Source organism: Melozone crissalis, unplaced genomic scaffold, assembly GCF_028551555.1.
Source record: "Melozone crissalis strain CALT ecotype California unplaced genomic scaffold, PUWL_Pcris_2 ptg000027l_1, whole genome shotgun sequence".
NCBI classification, from domain to species: domain Eukaryota; kingdom Metazoa; phylum Chordata; class Aves; order Passeriformes; family Passerellidae; genus Melozone; species Melozone crissalis.
Window position 1 is genome coordinate 50,200,550 of NW_026535805.1, and position 15,701 is coordinate 50,216,250.

General features: G+C 45.0%; 1 protein-coding gene across 3 annotated transcripts in view; it reads left to right on the forward strand.

Annotated features, from left to right (window-relative positions):
* The first annotated feature begins 6,550 nt into the window (after window positions 1–6,550).
* The window catches only part of FYN (FYN proto-oncogene, Src family tyrosine kinase), a 137,379-nt gene continuing 128,228 nt past the window's right edge, over window positions 6,551–15,701 (forward strand). For 2 of the 3 annotated variants that reach the window (XM_054279350.1, XM_054279352.1), the window contains exon 1: window positions 6,551–6,590. The gene's annotated coding sequence lies outside the window, so the exon portion shown is untranslated. The remainder of the gene's footprint in view (window positions 6,591–15,701) is intronic. The other variant, XM_054279351.1, reaches the window with a different exon arrangement.

Consider the following 15,701-nt stretch of genomic DNA (forward strand, 5'->3'; position numbering starts at 1 on the left):
AATAAGCTGAAAGCAAATGCAAATCTTATTAATGCTTGCTTGGAATCCAGTCCACAAGTCAGCATCTCATTAGAAAGAGGTTACTGTCAGTAAAACAGTGCATCGAGGCTGTTGGTGACTGATAGGGACAAACGGATGGGGCACTAGAGAGAACACAGCCTCTATGAGCCCGAGTAGAAAGGGGCAGATTTGAGAAAGAAGGCATGTAAGACAATCTGGGAGAAGCTCAGCCCCCACCCCAAACTGTGGGAACACCCACCAGCACTCCCTGTCAGGAGACAGCTGGAAACTCGCTGCTCATATGTGTACTTTGTACCTTCCTAATAATTGTCCCAGGCAGACAAGGACAGCCCACTGCTTCTGGGTGGCAACTGCAGCCTCCAGGAGGAGGAGGGCAGGCAACCAAAGGACTCTCCCAACCCTCTAATAAGCTCATTAACATATGTCATTGCTGATGATACACATGGAACCAGACAACTTCCAGCTGACAGATCTCTGGGTTGTTTTACCATTAGAGTTTAAAAAAAAAAAAACCCAACAAACCAAGAAAACTGGGAAATCACACCCAAAAATAGATTAAAAGAACACGAGAAGTGGAAGGTCAAGAGTTCAACAGTTGGGTAGTGCCAGAACTGGGACAGTTTACATAACCTTGCTGTAGCCTCCCTGAGTGCATGCAGCAGTTAGTCACAGGAACATGAATAGTTTTATTTTTTTGAGATGATCCTGACTCATTTGGTGACGTAATGGCCAAAAGGATTAGAGAGAAAATAGAAATATGCCTCTCCTCCTATTCAGGAGGTGGCACTGTGCAAAAATTCAGCCCCACAATGGAAAGAGTATTACTAATTTTCTTCATGCTTCTGCAGTACAGCCTGCCCAGAATATTTATAATTCTTCACAAATAGTAATTAATCTTCAGGCTGCACAAGTAAGAAGACATTTTCATCCCCATTTCATATACTGGGAATGGAAGCACTATAGCCAAAGTACTCCCTGGGATAATCTGAGTATCCTCACAGACTCGGTTAGTTCTTAGCATGTGCTGACATTTTAGACCTGAAGATTGCTGTGTTTGTTCTGTTACACAGTGTGGCTTGGAGACAGTGACAGACAAGAAACTGTATACTTCTATTTTTTTGGCATTTGGAGTTAGTTCTTTGAAAACTGTATACTTCAGGGAATCACAAAGCCCTATGGGGGCCTATTTCCTGGAAATATATCTGCAGTTTATCAGTGCATCTACTATGGTGTTGGTGTCTACAAGAAAATGAAGAAAGTAGTATTTAAGAATAAACTTGGGCTTTATTCTGCTGTAGGAAGCCAGCCTTCCCAGCATGCTCAGATGCTCAGCAGAGGGCTAGTGCTGACAGCAGAAGGAGGACAATGGCACATCTTTAAGCATATTATCTGTTCTTCATCTCTACAAAATTATGTGATGTAATACACACACTGCTTCCTGTATCTTGAAAATATCCCATCCCAAGAAGAGAACAGCTATATTCCTTGGCTGGATTATAAATGCAACAAACTACTGTTCTTATCCCACAGGCTCCTCACTGTCATTTAAAAAATATTTTTATTGAAAGTCAATGCCTTTTACCAACTTCCAGAGAATTTAAAATGTTTATTTGAATACATAAAATAAGAGTAAGAAATTTTTTTCTGACTTGAGTAGTATGTGACTTCTAATAAATCTGGAAGTTATGAAAAATGGCTTTAATATTTTTATGCTATTTCTGGATTTCCTAAGGTTGTCCCATGTCTGTTTTTTCCCCCATGTCCATGTGTAGCCACAGAGAGTGCAAACACATCTGGAACTTATAAACACAGAAATTTGACTTTTAGAAAATGCATGATGCCATTTGAAGATGCTGTTCTTACAGTTTAACACCTGCTTTGCTGGTTTTGGAAAATGTCTGTGTAGTGTCTGAGGAAACAGCTCTTCTAATTGTTGGGTTTGGAATATTCTGAGACAGTTAGAAAAGCAGGCTTATATGAATGTAAATGTTTGCGATTAGACCCTCTACGGCAATAAGAAAGGCCTCTTCTGTTTATTCCTTCAAGATATAAGGTGATGATGTTTCTCCTGTCTACTTGCTCCCACAAATGATCTACCTAGCCCACAAATGTCAAAGTGCTCTTCTCCTATCCCTGCCAATACCCTTCCTTCACCTTCTGTGTGTTAGTGTGACTATTGCTGATGAGCATGAGGAAGAGCTCAGTTCAGACCTTCCCTTCTGCTTCCAGGTTGCTGTTCACACCTCAGAGATGTTGTCCCCAGGGAGGCAGACCTGTCACCTCAGCATTCCCTGGCAGAAATCACCTGTGAGTCAGCAAGACCCATTTAGCACTCCCCAGCTGAAGCACCTCCCGAAAATACAGTGGGATGTTTGAGGCAAATACTGTCAGCCTCCTAAAATACTGTAGGCAAGTTCAGATCCCTTTCCCCCCGCCACTACTCCGTAATTATTTATAATATGCTATACATGACAGGCTGGTAAAATACACCCAGCCAAAACCAAAACAAATGGAAGTGTTGCCAAGTTAGCAATGCAAAAAGGGAGGAAGTGTAAGACAGAAGATAAAATGGTGAAGCAGATTAGTGACCTATCAGTCTGTGACTAGTGCATTGGTTTGAATGAAGAATTTAAGCTTAATGTTTGTTAATCCTTATGAAAGGTAATCTCAATAATAACATTTGTTATTAATTTAAAAAAAAAGAAAAAATAAAGACACTATAACATTTAATACTTCGGGGATCTTTTAAAATACAAGTTCCTTAGGATCTAACTTTTACAAATTATAGCTCAGAAGTATCCAGCAAATAATTCTGATGGTTATTCCTGACAGTCAGCCTACTTTTACCAAGAGTGGCTTGAAACAACCAACGAAATTGATGTCCTGCCCTGTTCTACAAAATATCTGCTTTTACATTTCCTTGCTATTACAGCCATGAGCATGTTTGGCTTCTCAAAATATTACCTTTCAATGAAAACTGTGTATCTTATTTATTCAGCATACGTTCATGATACTGTCACTGACTTCTTGCACACTGACAAGTCCAAAAGACACTTGTGTGTCATTTTGGGACTGCCACCCTGTATTCCTAGATGCTAAATTATTTATATCAATAAATCCTAATCAGATTCTGTCATTTGCATATTGCTGTGAGAAGCTATGTATCACTGTTGGAAGATAGGAGCAGGGAATAGGAGGGAGCAGATAAAATCTTGACACCACATTGTTTAGCACGTGCGATTGCACATTTAAGATTTTGACAGTATTTCCATGAAAATGACTGAGGGAGAAGCAGCATTTCAATGGACATTATTTCAAGATTTTAATGAATAGGTGTTTTAAAGTGAGGTTGGAGAAAGGAGAAAATAGTTTGGCATGAGGAGGAAGGCTACACAGACAAAGGTGGGAGAAAACACTTAAAGGTTAGGGTATTTAGAAAAGTTGACAGAATAAGAGGAGGGTATAAAGAACTGTTCCTGTGTTATGTAGGTAAATCTGATTATTTCCTCTGTTTAACTGGGAGAATGTCTGTCGGGTTTTCTGGGTGATTCCTGAAGGCAAATGTCAATACAGTCAAACCATAGTGGTGAGTACTAAAGAACAAGACTTGTGTGAGGAGGAGCTGCTGTGGGGACATGTGGGCTTGGCTCACACAGAGGGAACACTCCAGCACATCTCTCCTCTGCCACTGGGGCTGCAGGAACTCACAGCAGCTTCGTGATCCGAAGGGAAGTACAGGTACCCTAAAGGGAAAACGCAAAGCTTCTTCCTGTGCTGCCCATGCAACCACCAGCACTCGATTCCTGGCTCCACACCTTGCTCCTCTTCAGCTACATTAGCTCAGAATCAGACTTTCAATGACATGCTGCTGAGCCAGTCTGTCTGCCCAGGCTTACAGCAGTCCTGTGGCTGCTGTGTGATATTGTTTTGGTCTGATTTCATTGATTAGTTGGTTACTTTCTAGTTCGGCTCAAAAAAGAGTGTCAAGTAGGTTTTTGTCTGTTTCAGTTGTTTTTTTTCTTTGTGCCATTCTAGTTTTCATTCAGAGCAAGAGCATTCAAATTTCAGACAGAGATTCTTTGACTAGAAAATTAAGTGCATTTCTGTCCTGTAGCTTTTGCAGATAGAATATCCGGTTAATTATTTTCCAAGGTGCTTAAGGTCCCTAAGAAACCTCTATTGTCTTGTGGGGAGGTAAGATTATGTACAAACCCATAGAAAAGGCAAACAAGGCATGCAAAAATGCCCCTTTCCCAAGAGCCACATGCTGGCTCTCCGCTGAGGATCCCGGAGTATTTAGACACCATTTGCAGTCCTGATAGTCTCTAAGCTGGAAGTCCATAAATCTGCTCTGCCTCCAGACTGCTCTGGCCAGCTGAAGTTCTGTTCTGCATGAACTGGTCCCTGTGCTGGCCCAAGGGCTGCAGCCTCAGCTCCCCAAAGTCTGCAGCATCAGGATCCCAGTGCGTGTTTCTGGGAAGGCACAATCAGACCCCTCCACTGAGCTGCAGTTTTCATCCCACAGGAAGAAAATCAAAGGTTTTTTATTCAGTTGGTCTTTGATTATACCTTTTACATGGTAAAATAAATTATTAAAAAAACCAATCTGCATAGAAGGATTAGGATGGAAACAAAAAATAGCTACCTGGAAGCCTGAAAGACTTGTTTCTTTGTACATCTACAGTGAGGTTTAAAATGAGAAGTGACATAAGTGACATTTTATTTCGGAATTCCCCATCTTCTCCAAATTCTTTATGTGAATTTGTGAAACAAACTCAGGTCCTGAAATGTAATGATCAAGAGTCACCTACACACAACTTACACAGACACAGACAGAGAGGGGAAAACCTCTTTTGTTCTGAGCACTCAGCTGTAGACATCTTGATAAGAAACAAGTTTATATTTGAACTTGTAAAACCGTAATTTCATCAGGAAATCAAATTACCAAGATGACATAATTCTCTGGTTAAATACCGGCATACAAAAATTAAATCCAAGAAGAAGTGGGAGAGAAATGTAAACCTCATTTATTGAAAACTTGTGTTATAGTTCTCTTTGCTATTTCAACATACTTAATTAAGTTTCTCTCCCTCTTGTTTTTGTATTTTGTATGTCTCCCCTGTTCTTGTTGAAGCCTAGACTGCAATATCTTCAGTCCTAAGGCAGAAGATCTTTCCAAGCCTAGGAGACAAGTGACAGTGAGATGTGCCAATCTGTCGGCATGGGAGCACTCAGGGTCACAGACAGGGCGGTGCTGGGGACAGGACCTGAAGCTGGAGCTTGCGGTGCTTTCAGCGGGCGTGGGAGGTGGATGCAACACCTTGAGAAACGCTGGGAGCATTTACGGCGTTGCTGAGAAGCTGAAGGGAACAAAGTGTGCAGAGAACTGTTCCAATGTCCTGCCTGTGGAGCAGGGTGCTCGTGACTGGGGACAGGGCTGCCCGCACATCTTTGACTGCAGTCAGGACCGAAGCCCCAGCCGTGCTGTGGGGCAGCAGGTACACCCTGACAGACCAACTTCGTGGGACTGACGCTGCTCCCAAAACACCCGGCTGAGCACTCCGTGAATAAATGTGGAAAATGGAATAAAACCATAACTCTGGAAAACCTCCGCGTATTTCATTCCCGCCGTCGCCTAATCACCCACTATTGCCAATTTCAAGAATTACGCATAAAAAACAAACCATAGTAGTAAAACAAGCCGTCGTCTTTCACAAAGACGCATAATCTGCTTAAGATTGTTCTCCCATTCATCGAGGATGTTGAGACGTTCAGCTCACTCCTCCCTCCTCCTCCCGAGGCGCCCCAGCGGCGCTCGGAGCATCGCGAACGGCTCCGGCGCTGGCAGCTGCCGGCCGCGAACCCCGACACGGAGCGGCAACCCCTCCTCTCCTTCCTTCTCCCTCCTCCTCGCCCCCATCCCTTCCCTTCCCAGCCCTGGTCCGCCTCCGTCACTGCCGCGCCGGGCGCCCGGAGCGGCGGCCGCTGCCCGGGGGCGTCGGTGGGCGCTGCCCGCCCGCGGCCGCGCGCCCCGCCTCCCCCGCCGCCCGCCAATCAGAGTGGCGGCTGCTTCGGGCCGCGCCCCGCCATTGGCCGCCGCCGCTGTCAGTCAGGGGCCGCCCCCGCGGAGGGGCGAGGCGGGCGGGGGGTGCCGGCTCCGAGCGGGCCGGGCGGCGGCGGCGGCGGCGCTGCAGTTGCGCCATCTGTCAGAGCCCCGGTGGGAGGGAGAGAGGGAGCGCCCGAGCCGCGCTCGCCCGGGCGGAGCGGAGCGGAGCGGAGGCGAGGCGAGGCGGCAGCGCGGACAGCCCGTGAGAGCTCATCCCTGCCCAGGCTGCGGCTGTGCCGCCTCACGGAGCCGCCGCCTCCGCGCCCGGCCGCGGCTCGGCGCAGCGCGTCCGCCCCGGGAGAGGCAGCGGCGCCCGGAGCGGCGCCCCTCGCTGCGGGCGGGCGGGGGCAGCCGGCGGAGGAGCGGAGCGAGGAGGATGCGAGTGCGGCGGCGCCGCCCCGGCCCCGCGCTGCGCTGAGCTGAGCCGAGCCGAGCCGAGCCGAGCCGAGCCGAGCCGCCTCAGGTAACGGAGGGGCCGGAGCCCGCCCGGAGCAGCGGGGGCGGGGGGATGGATGCATGCATGCAAGGATGGATGGATGGGTGGATGGATGGATGGATGGATGGATGCTGCGGCGGGTCCGTTTCCTTTGTGCGCCCGAGCGCTGGCGGGGTGCGGGGGCTCCCGGCGAGGGGAGGCGGCCGCGCTGCTGCGGGTCTCCCCCACGCACCCACACGCGGACCCCGCGGCCGCAGCGCGGGCAGGGCCGGGGCGGCCCCTGCGTGCCCGGGGGTCGCGGTGCCGCTGCCCCCCGCCCCCGGGGGCGCCGGCCGGGGAGAGGGGAGGGGGCGCAGCACAGGGACGTATTTGTTGTCGCCGAACTGCGAAAAAGGGGAGGGGGGAGGAATAAATAAAAAGACCTTCTCTCCCTCTGAAATAAATCGTATAGGATTTGCGCGTCTGTGACAAAGGCCTCTTTCAGGGAAGAAAGAAGGGACGCACAAAATGCCCAAGGGTGGTAGGATGTGAAAAGAGGCTTGTTTCTTGTGTCTCCCCTAGAGCCTCTCTGTTCCTTCCCAGACGAGGCCGCTGATCTGGTGCCAGTTCCTTTTCAGCTACATTTGAGATTAGGGAGAGATACCAAACGCCACGCCATGGGTGCCAGCGTTTTGCTGCGTCTGCAGAGCCACGGTGTACGTGTCGCCCGACCTCCTTAATAATGCTCAGTTTGGCCTCTGCTTCCTCGGGATCTCGCCCGGTTTCTGCTCCGTGAGGGTTCTGCGTGTGCGTGAGCGCTGGGAGAGGGAAGGGGTCACTTTGTGGGGACAAGCCCATGGTACCTCGGTCCCTTCAGCAGTGACGGGGAGGGCAGCGCTGAGTAGGTGCTGGTGGAGAAGGTGTGGGCTGAGTGGAAAGCAGCCCTCTGCAGTTGCTCATCCGTCACTCTGATATGCTCTGATTCTTAAAACGCTAAATAACGAGTGACCAGGGCGGACCGGGCTTTTGAAATGCACAAGACTGGGAACGCCTTTGAGACCTTGTCATTTTCCTCCGTGTATACAACCTCCTTAACTCCCACATCCTTCCTTCCACCATCCCTGCAGCTGTAACACTTTTTAGTATCTCCTTCCCACACCCCTTTTTGTTTTCTTTTCTTTTTTCCTTTTTCTTTTTTCCTTTTTTTTTCTTTTTGTCTTGATGTGTTTCTAACTAGCATTCTGGAAGCTGAGAACAGTTGCAGGTGAAGATCTGTTTGTTTATATGCTGGTGGAGGAAGTGTTTTCATTAGGGTTGACTCGCCTGGTCTCCCATGAGGAGGAACAGTAAGCTAAAGGGACACTGTCAACTTGAAATCCAGAGAATGTGCATGATGAATGGAGAGCTGTGTCCAATATTACACCCACCGTCGAGCTCCCTGCTGGAGATCTGTGGTTTTTATAAGCCTGTCTTCTGACTGTGTGGGTTGGTCATGCAGTGAAGGAGTAAAAACACACTTCAAACAAAGTCCTGTTAAGTGAACAAAGAAGTGCAGAAGAAAAATACCAGAGTGGGAAGGGAGGGGAGGCAACATCTCCAACTTCTCAGTTACATCCACTGTAGGATTGACCCAGTGGGAAACTGGAGGGGCTACAGTTCATTTTTACAGTTGCACATTTATTTAGTATCGCTAAAGTGGAAAGGTTGTTACTTTTGCCCCAGTGGTTCAGGGGTTTTCAGCACCTTGATGTGCGTACTCAGCAAACTAGTAGCACTTGATGGATGTCAGTAGGTCAGTGTCTTTTCACAATGTGAAAAGAACAATTTTAAGAATGCTATCTCTCGTGAAAAAGACATTGGGTTCCTTCTTGAGCCCTTCTTACCCCATGAAGTTATAATTTTGATGAAAAAGAGAAAGATTGCCTAATTAAGGCTTTAGAAATTTGTATTTTGTTAAGAGTAGGCTGCAGATTAATTGAAATGTTCAGATGCTTCTTAGAGGGTGCCTGTAAGCATCCTTCCACTCCACCTCCAACAAATTACTGCCTCATCTGCGTGGCTCGTCTTTGGCAAAAGAAACAATTTTCAATACAAAGTTGTCTGATGGTAGGCCACTGGCTGTGGTGTTTTGTGGTTTATGCTTCAGGCATGTTGTTTGAGAAACTCTGTGTTGCCTGCTGGTGAAAGACACAGTGTCATAAAATACCAGTTAAGTATAAAACTCTGAACAGCGTTCTCTGGAAATTATTTTGGTGTTGAGTAAATACACGTCTTCAGTGAGGGACAAATGGCTTTGGCATATGGGCATGGCAGTCACTGTAAGCCAGAAATGAATTAGGTGGTGTAAAGAAGTTGGATATTAATCATTTTAACAAGTGTCTTTAAAAGTTAGGACCCCGTGGTAAATTTCTATTGAGTAAGAAAATGAGTATTCATATGAGAAGAAAAACATTGCTGAGGAACTTTTTATTTTTGACAGACTACAACAGATTCCACAATACCTTTATGTGAAATAGCTAAATGGTGTCATCTGAAATCATGAGTGGAGTCTGATATGGTGAGGGCCTCTGTGAGCACTGGCCCTGTGGCTTAGCTGAACACACTAATCTGGACATGGTGTCTTCAGCACTGATTTACAGTGTAATAAAATTGTGGCTAAGGTGAGTGAAAACCGCCCAGCACACTTGTGATGATTTCACTCTGTAATATGGTAATATGGTACATCTACAGTATCACATGTTTAATTGTGTTAAGGAAAGTATAGATCTGTTTGCCATCTCATGCCCAATTATTTTATTTAACCAGCACCTTCACTCTTCTGTCTTGCTGCATTACTGTGCTTTTTACTTCAGGGAGAAAAAGAGTTGGAGGCATGTGCTTTCACTTCGTCCTTCTCTCTGGGGTGCACATTAATATTTGATTCAAACTTGTTCTGTAAAGTTCTGCTTAATTCAGTTTGGGCACTACTTTGAATGTATAATAATGGTGTTTGTTTGTGTCATGGACAGTGCTTTGTAATTTGCTTTATGGGCAAGTCTGCTGCTGGCAGTGTGTATTGTCAAAGTGACCTTCCTTTCAGAGGGAGAAAACCAGTAACTCCTGGCCCTCTCCCACCCCTGCAGCTCCCACAGAAGTGTCTTCACAAGTCCCTTTGACCCATTACTCCAAAACCAGGACTTGAACCGACAAATCTGGTTCACCCGAGCAGTCTCATTGAAATCCAGCAATTAAGGATTCCTTTGGTGACAAAAGGCCCACGGATCTGCATTGTGCAAGCCAGCCATTTACTTGAGGCGAAGCCCACAAAAGGGTTTGTGTGCCTCCGTGAGGAGCACCCTGAGCTGTGATCCCTGGAGACGTGGCTGCTTGCTGTGCCATGCTGAACGCTCTGTGTACCTCAGAGCTGAGATCCCAGCAGCCAGGGAAATGCTGCCAGGGCCGCCCAGTGCAAAGTGCCTCAGAAGGAGGTGAAACTTCAGGGCTGCATCTGCCTGCCTGCTGGGTGTCTCACTTGGTACCACGGTGGCTTAAGGTTAGCTATTAGAGGCTAAAAACCCTAACCTTCTTTTGGCGAGGTAGCAATAATTTATTTATATATTAAAAAAAGAAAATACACCAAAAACCCAAACAAACAAAAACCCCTGACAAATTACAAAATTACAAAACCCAAACAAACAAACAAACAAACAAAAAAACCCAACCAGCTTTGCATTTCAGTAGACGATAAACATGCAGGCGTAGAAGAATTGGGATTTCTAGCATTTGCATCCTGCCATGGGTTTTGCCCTTAGTGCCTGACTTGCAGACAGAGGAATGGCAGGTGCAGATGAAACATGAAAGGCTGAAGCTGTTTCGGTGCATGCGGTGTGTGTGTGGCTCTCCTTGGGGAGTGAGAGCCCCGTTAGCGCTGTGCTCCAGGGCAGCCTCGCCTGCTGCCTCAGGCAGGGCTCTGGTTTCGGGCAGGCAATCTGCCTCCTGCTTTGACAGTGGTCAGGTGAAACCTGTCCGTGGGAGGTGTCCTTGAGCCCTGAAACTGGGAACAGGCCTGACCTTACAGGCGTTGCAGTACCCTGTTGCTGTCCTTGCCACTGGCTGCGGGAAAACAATCGCATTTTTTAGGGCTTTTTTGGAACTTCAGTTCACTTGGAACGGAAACAAAATTGAACGGTATCACTGCTTTTACTGGGGGAGGTGAAAAATCATATTATTTCAAGTCAGTCAAAACATGATGCCTCATCTTGCTTCTGACTGTTCTAAATGGTAACTTGCTGTGAAAGCAAGGATTTCAACTCAAAATACTGCCACCTGTTTGGAGCAAAATAGAACCTCTGACACCTTGACTTTTTACTGGAGTATAAAATCAGCAGCAGTTTTACAGAGCTTTAAGGTATCGATAGAACTAAATCATCTGGCAGAAAATGACTGTCAGATTTTTCCTGACCAGCTCTATTCCTTGTATACCATGACTTTGAATGAATGTTTTTAATCTGAAAAAGCTATCAAAAAAGATAGCCTGGCAGTATCAACTGATTTGAATTAGATGGTCTGGGTTAAATCTTTTTTCCAAGAGGGATGAAGACAGCAGATTAATTTTAAACTTGCCCTTCTTAAAATGCAGCTCCTTTTTTTATATCAAAGACATCCCAGTTTGAATGGATGATGTTGGTTGTGACAAGATGCTATGGGGAGAGGTTAGCCCACATTTTCCTGCCCAGCTTCTCCTGATTCAGAGAAGTCTTGCAGCTCTGAAAGTTGCCTCTCCCACACTATAATTTTTTAAAGTATCTGTGAGTAATAAGTCCTTCTTGCTTAAGGCAGAAACCTAAATTTTTAGAGCAAGTTCATTGATGTTCATCCTACTGAGATGTGGTTTAATGTGGTGAACTCTACAAGGCAGCAGCAATGTGAGAATGTTTTGATGAGAAAGGGGAAGGTGACCCTTCTGTGCTTATTTGTTTTGCTCTGTTTTGGTGGATTTTTTAGGAGGCAACAATGACTGGAGGCCTTTTCTGGCCTAGGGAAATTCTTTGTTCCATTCTGCTTTCGGTTCCCTGTGGCTACAACCAGAAAGGAGGGATGTTGGGAAGCAGCTGTGAGTGATGTGTTCAATGCTTTAAAGTACAAAGGATGCCAGTCAGAGCTCCTCAGAGGAGCAAGAGACACTTTTAATAGTACTGAATCCTGTGCTGTGAGAGCAGCTAGTCTGCTCCCCCCAAAACAAAGGCACTATCACCAACCAGCCCTGAACAGAAAGACTCCACCTCACATAGCTCACTTTGCTTCACAGCTCTTGGCATGGCCTCTGGAAGATCATCTGCACTTCCTCCAAGCTCCCTTGCAGCGGCTCTGGGACCTCTAAAAGACAGATCAACATCTAAAGCTTTGGCTCTGTAAGGACAATTATAACCTGAAACTGAGACCTTACATTTCAGACAAATTGTACCATCAGTACTGAAGCTTCCATAAATGCTTGGAAAGTACAGTTTTATTCACCAAAGTGTTGTTGCTCGCAGTGGTGAATTTGGAAAGTGTTTTGAAGCTGAAAGTGATGGTAATGGCACCAGGACAATGTATGAAGAAGGGGAGGAGTGGCAGTGTGGAGGGACATTGAACAGACCAAGGGAAGAGCTGGCTGAAGCAGGCAGAGGAAGCTGCCCTTGTGTGTGTATGATTGAGGACATTTGCTTTAACAGAAAAGAAGTGTTTGGCACCATTTTAACATGAAAATAACTCTTGTTTTTGTGATTTTGGGAGGAGTAAGGAGGAAACCTCAAATGATTGGCTTGGCTTACATGAAATATCTTCTCTGTTTAAAATTGTCCTTTTCCTCTTGGCTCCAGTTTTCCTCTGTTAACAGATCTGACCAAAATAGTTCTCGAGTCTTTTTGGTATAGTCCAAGTAGAAAATATTTTTGCCAGATAATCTCAATCATGGCAGGTCTAAATTTGCTATATTCTCTATACAGAGAAGTTAAACAGCCTGTGAAAATGAAGATTAATCTTAAATGCCCATTCAGGTTTGTGCTTTTTTAAAGAAAAACTTTACCATTCCATGACAGTTCCCTAGTGGCCTGTCTGGTGATTCCTAGCATCCTTTCACTTTACAATTTCAATTATTTTACTTGTTGGGGATGGGGAGGGGGTGGGTCTTTTGGTTTTGCTGATTTTTAACAAATAAACTTTAACATTCATTTGAAGGCTTTTTATTGTATTAATAAAGACCTTTCAACCTCCCTTGTTTTTGAACAACCTGTGTGTGAAAGAGCACTTTGCGTAACATTGATCTTTGACTTGCAGCTGTGCCACTTACAAAAAAGACAGCTCTGAAAGTTTTCCTGGCATGACTTTGGAATATCATGCATTTCCTATCTTGGCTGCTGATAACAATGTACAGATAATTGTGTTGAGTTTTGATTTTTTTATTATTTTTAACATGTATTTTGGGTTTTCTCCCCGTTTGTACCTGACCTTTAAACCACACAACTATAAGCTCTGGGGCTTATAGTTGAAGTTGATGCTCTTGCCCAGAATAATTGAGAATTGTTGTTGGTTAGTTCAGAAGTTCTCCAAGCCAGAAGCCACCACAGTGGGTGATGAAAGTGCAGGGCACACAGCTTCATCCCATACCTGGTCATTCCTTAGGGCTTAGCAGAGGAGAACAGCTCACAGCCCTGTTTGGAAGATGGTGGTGATTGTGTCCTCCAGCTGCTTTCACCCCAGGGACAGAGGGGGATAGCAGGTGTAAGCAAAACAAACTTCACACCCTTAAAAGAGAGGATATTTGTTCTTGGGGCTAGTTTTTCTTTATGGGCACCCCTCACCAGGCAGCTATGATATGTTTTTTTTCCAAGAAAAAAGAGCATCTCTGAGACTTGGTATGGAAACTTCTGTCATATGAGAAGGCAATTAGACTGTTTTCTTGTCTTAAACTATATGTAAATGCTCAGGTTTTGTTCTTGGTGATGAGGTTAATGGTGGAGAGAGTTTATTATGGTGAAGTTCATGACTTTTTGCATGTTTTTAGGACTTCCTGTGAACAGGTCCTTTTGCATGCTGTCACTGTATGCCAATAAATTTTGAATTACAGAGAGGGAGCCTATATCCAGCAACATTTTTGTCCAAAGATCAGCAAAAATGCCAGTTCTGCTGCCTGTCTTCTTCTCTGGGAAGCAACTGAAAACTCCGAAATTTCCTTCTGGGGTTAATCTGTGAGATAGTCAACAGATTATGAAATTTTTGGATGTTATCAGTCTGTGCAGCATTTAAATTGGTGATTTCATCAAGAAACACTCTCATTCCCATTTCCAAATTAATTGAAAATGTTTTGCTGGTCTCTCTCTCTTCAAGAAGGAGTAAAACTATTTAAAATTAATATTTTAAATAGCACAGTATCTGAGGTTATTAATAATTTTAATTTACAGTCTTTAGCCAAATATGCAGGCCTTTCTTTCCAAATATTAAATTCTCCAGGTATCTTTGAATGGTTAGTGATTTTTATATTCATAAGACCTCATACTTTGGACTTGTGAAGAGAACTAGCTATTGGATTTTTATTTTTATTTTTTTTTAATATCTCTTCTATTTTATTCAGAAAGGCCGAGGCAAACCACCTTTAAAAGGAGGAAAAAAAAGTGTTTAATGAAACCTATGGTACTAGCTGTATTCACTGTTGAAAAACTTTGTAAGGCCATCAGCCTACAACTGGGATAAGATCAGTGTGCAGGAGCTGACAAGCTGAAGAGCCAGATTTAACTCTCAGTGTAGCAGGCTGTATGCTCTCAAAAAACCCCACACATAGCATTGGCCTCAGTTTCTTTTGAACACCTCTCTAGGAGTTTCTCTTTTGCAGGAAAAGTAGTGAGCCCAAAAATTTGACTGAGAAGAGAGCTGCTGAATGTTGTGACCTTGTGGAAGAAACATCCCCTGCACTTGAAGGTCGGAAGTGACCTTTTGTGCACGGGGGGAGGTGGAAGACAAGCATTGACTGTCTTTCTTGCTTAGGGCAGCATTACTGGCCTGTCTGAAAACTGCAGAACTCCTTGTCCTAATGTTCAAGTGGGGCTGCCAAAAAGGAACAAATAGGGCTGCAGATAAAAGTGTGCAGGGAAGACTGTGTCCCTTTCCCTCCTCCTCAGTCGTGGCAGGCAGGGTGGGGAGAGCATCGCTTTGCACTGCTTGATGACTCGACATTCACAGAAATTTGCTGCTGGCCCTGTAAAAAGTTTTTTAAAAATCTTGCATTTAATTTTTTTTTTAAACCACTGACCATCAGTGTGATTCAGTGACTTCTTTAAGGGTGAGGTAACCTTGTCTCTGCCCTTCCTTACATTTTCAGCAAATCTTAGTTCAAAATCATGAGGTTACATTGTTGGAGTTGGGGGATTTTTCTTTCCTCCCTGTGCAGTAGAGTTAGTAGGCAGTTCTGCTTTATGAAGCTGAGTGTACAGATGTAGGTGTTAAACGAGTCAGCCTAATCTTGCTTTTGTGGTCAACTCCTCCATGATTTGTCATCTCAGTTGGTGTCTTGCAGAAGATATCTGTCATCCTTTAGATAGAGGTGGTGTGGCACAGCAGGACTGTGCTGAGAACAAACTGCATTGCTTTGGATTTATTTCCTTGGGAAGGGCAAGTCTGGGACCCAAGATACCCAAGTGCCTTCACAGTGGGCAGAGGAGCTCACGTGTGAGATTGAGGAGAGCCCCAGGGGCCCAGAGGAACAGTGTGCTCATGTGCCTGCACTGCTTCCAGGACCACCGTGACGTGTTCGTGGTTGCTGTGAGTGTGTTTGTGTGGTGTTGTAGAGGCTGTGCTTCACTTCTGGACATAAAAAATAAGAGATGAGAGAACAATGACCAGAAAGAGTGGATTAATAGATGAATGTTCATTTTCATAGCATCAGACTACTCAAACTAGCTTTTTTAAAAATTGCAACTATATTATTATATTATATTATATTATTATGTTCCATAGGATCTTCATCTAGAACAGCTACCCACAAACTTTGAGGTGACACAGTGCTATGATAGTATGCAATGGTGCTGTGGTGGTATGCAATGTTTATTTTCAATCTACCTTGTTTAGAGAAGCATGCATTCAAATTGTATCATCGTAAGAATTTGAGAGTAATTCTTGGTGAACAAGGTCTTACCAAAGTAAACT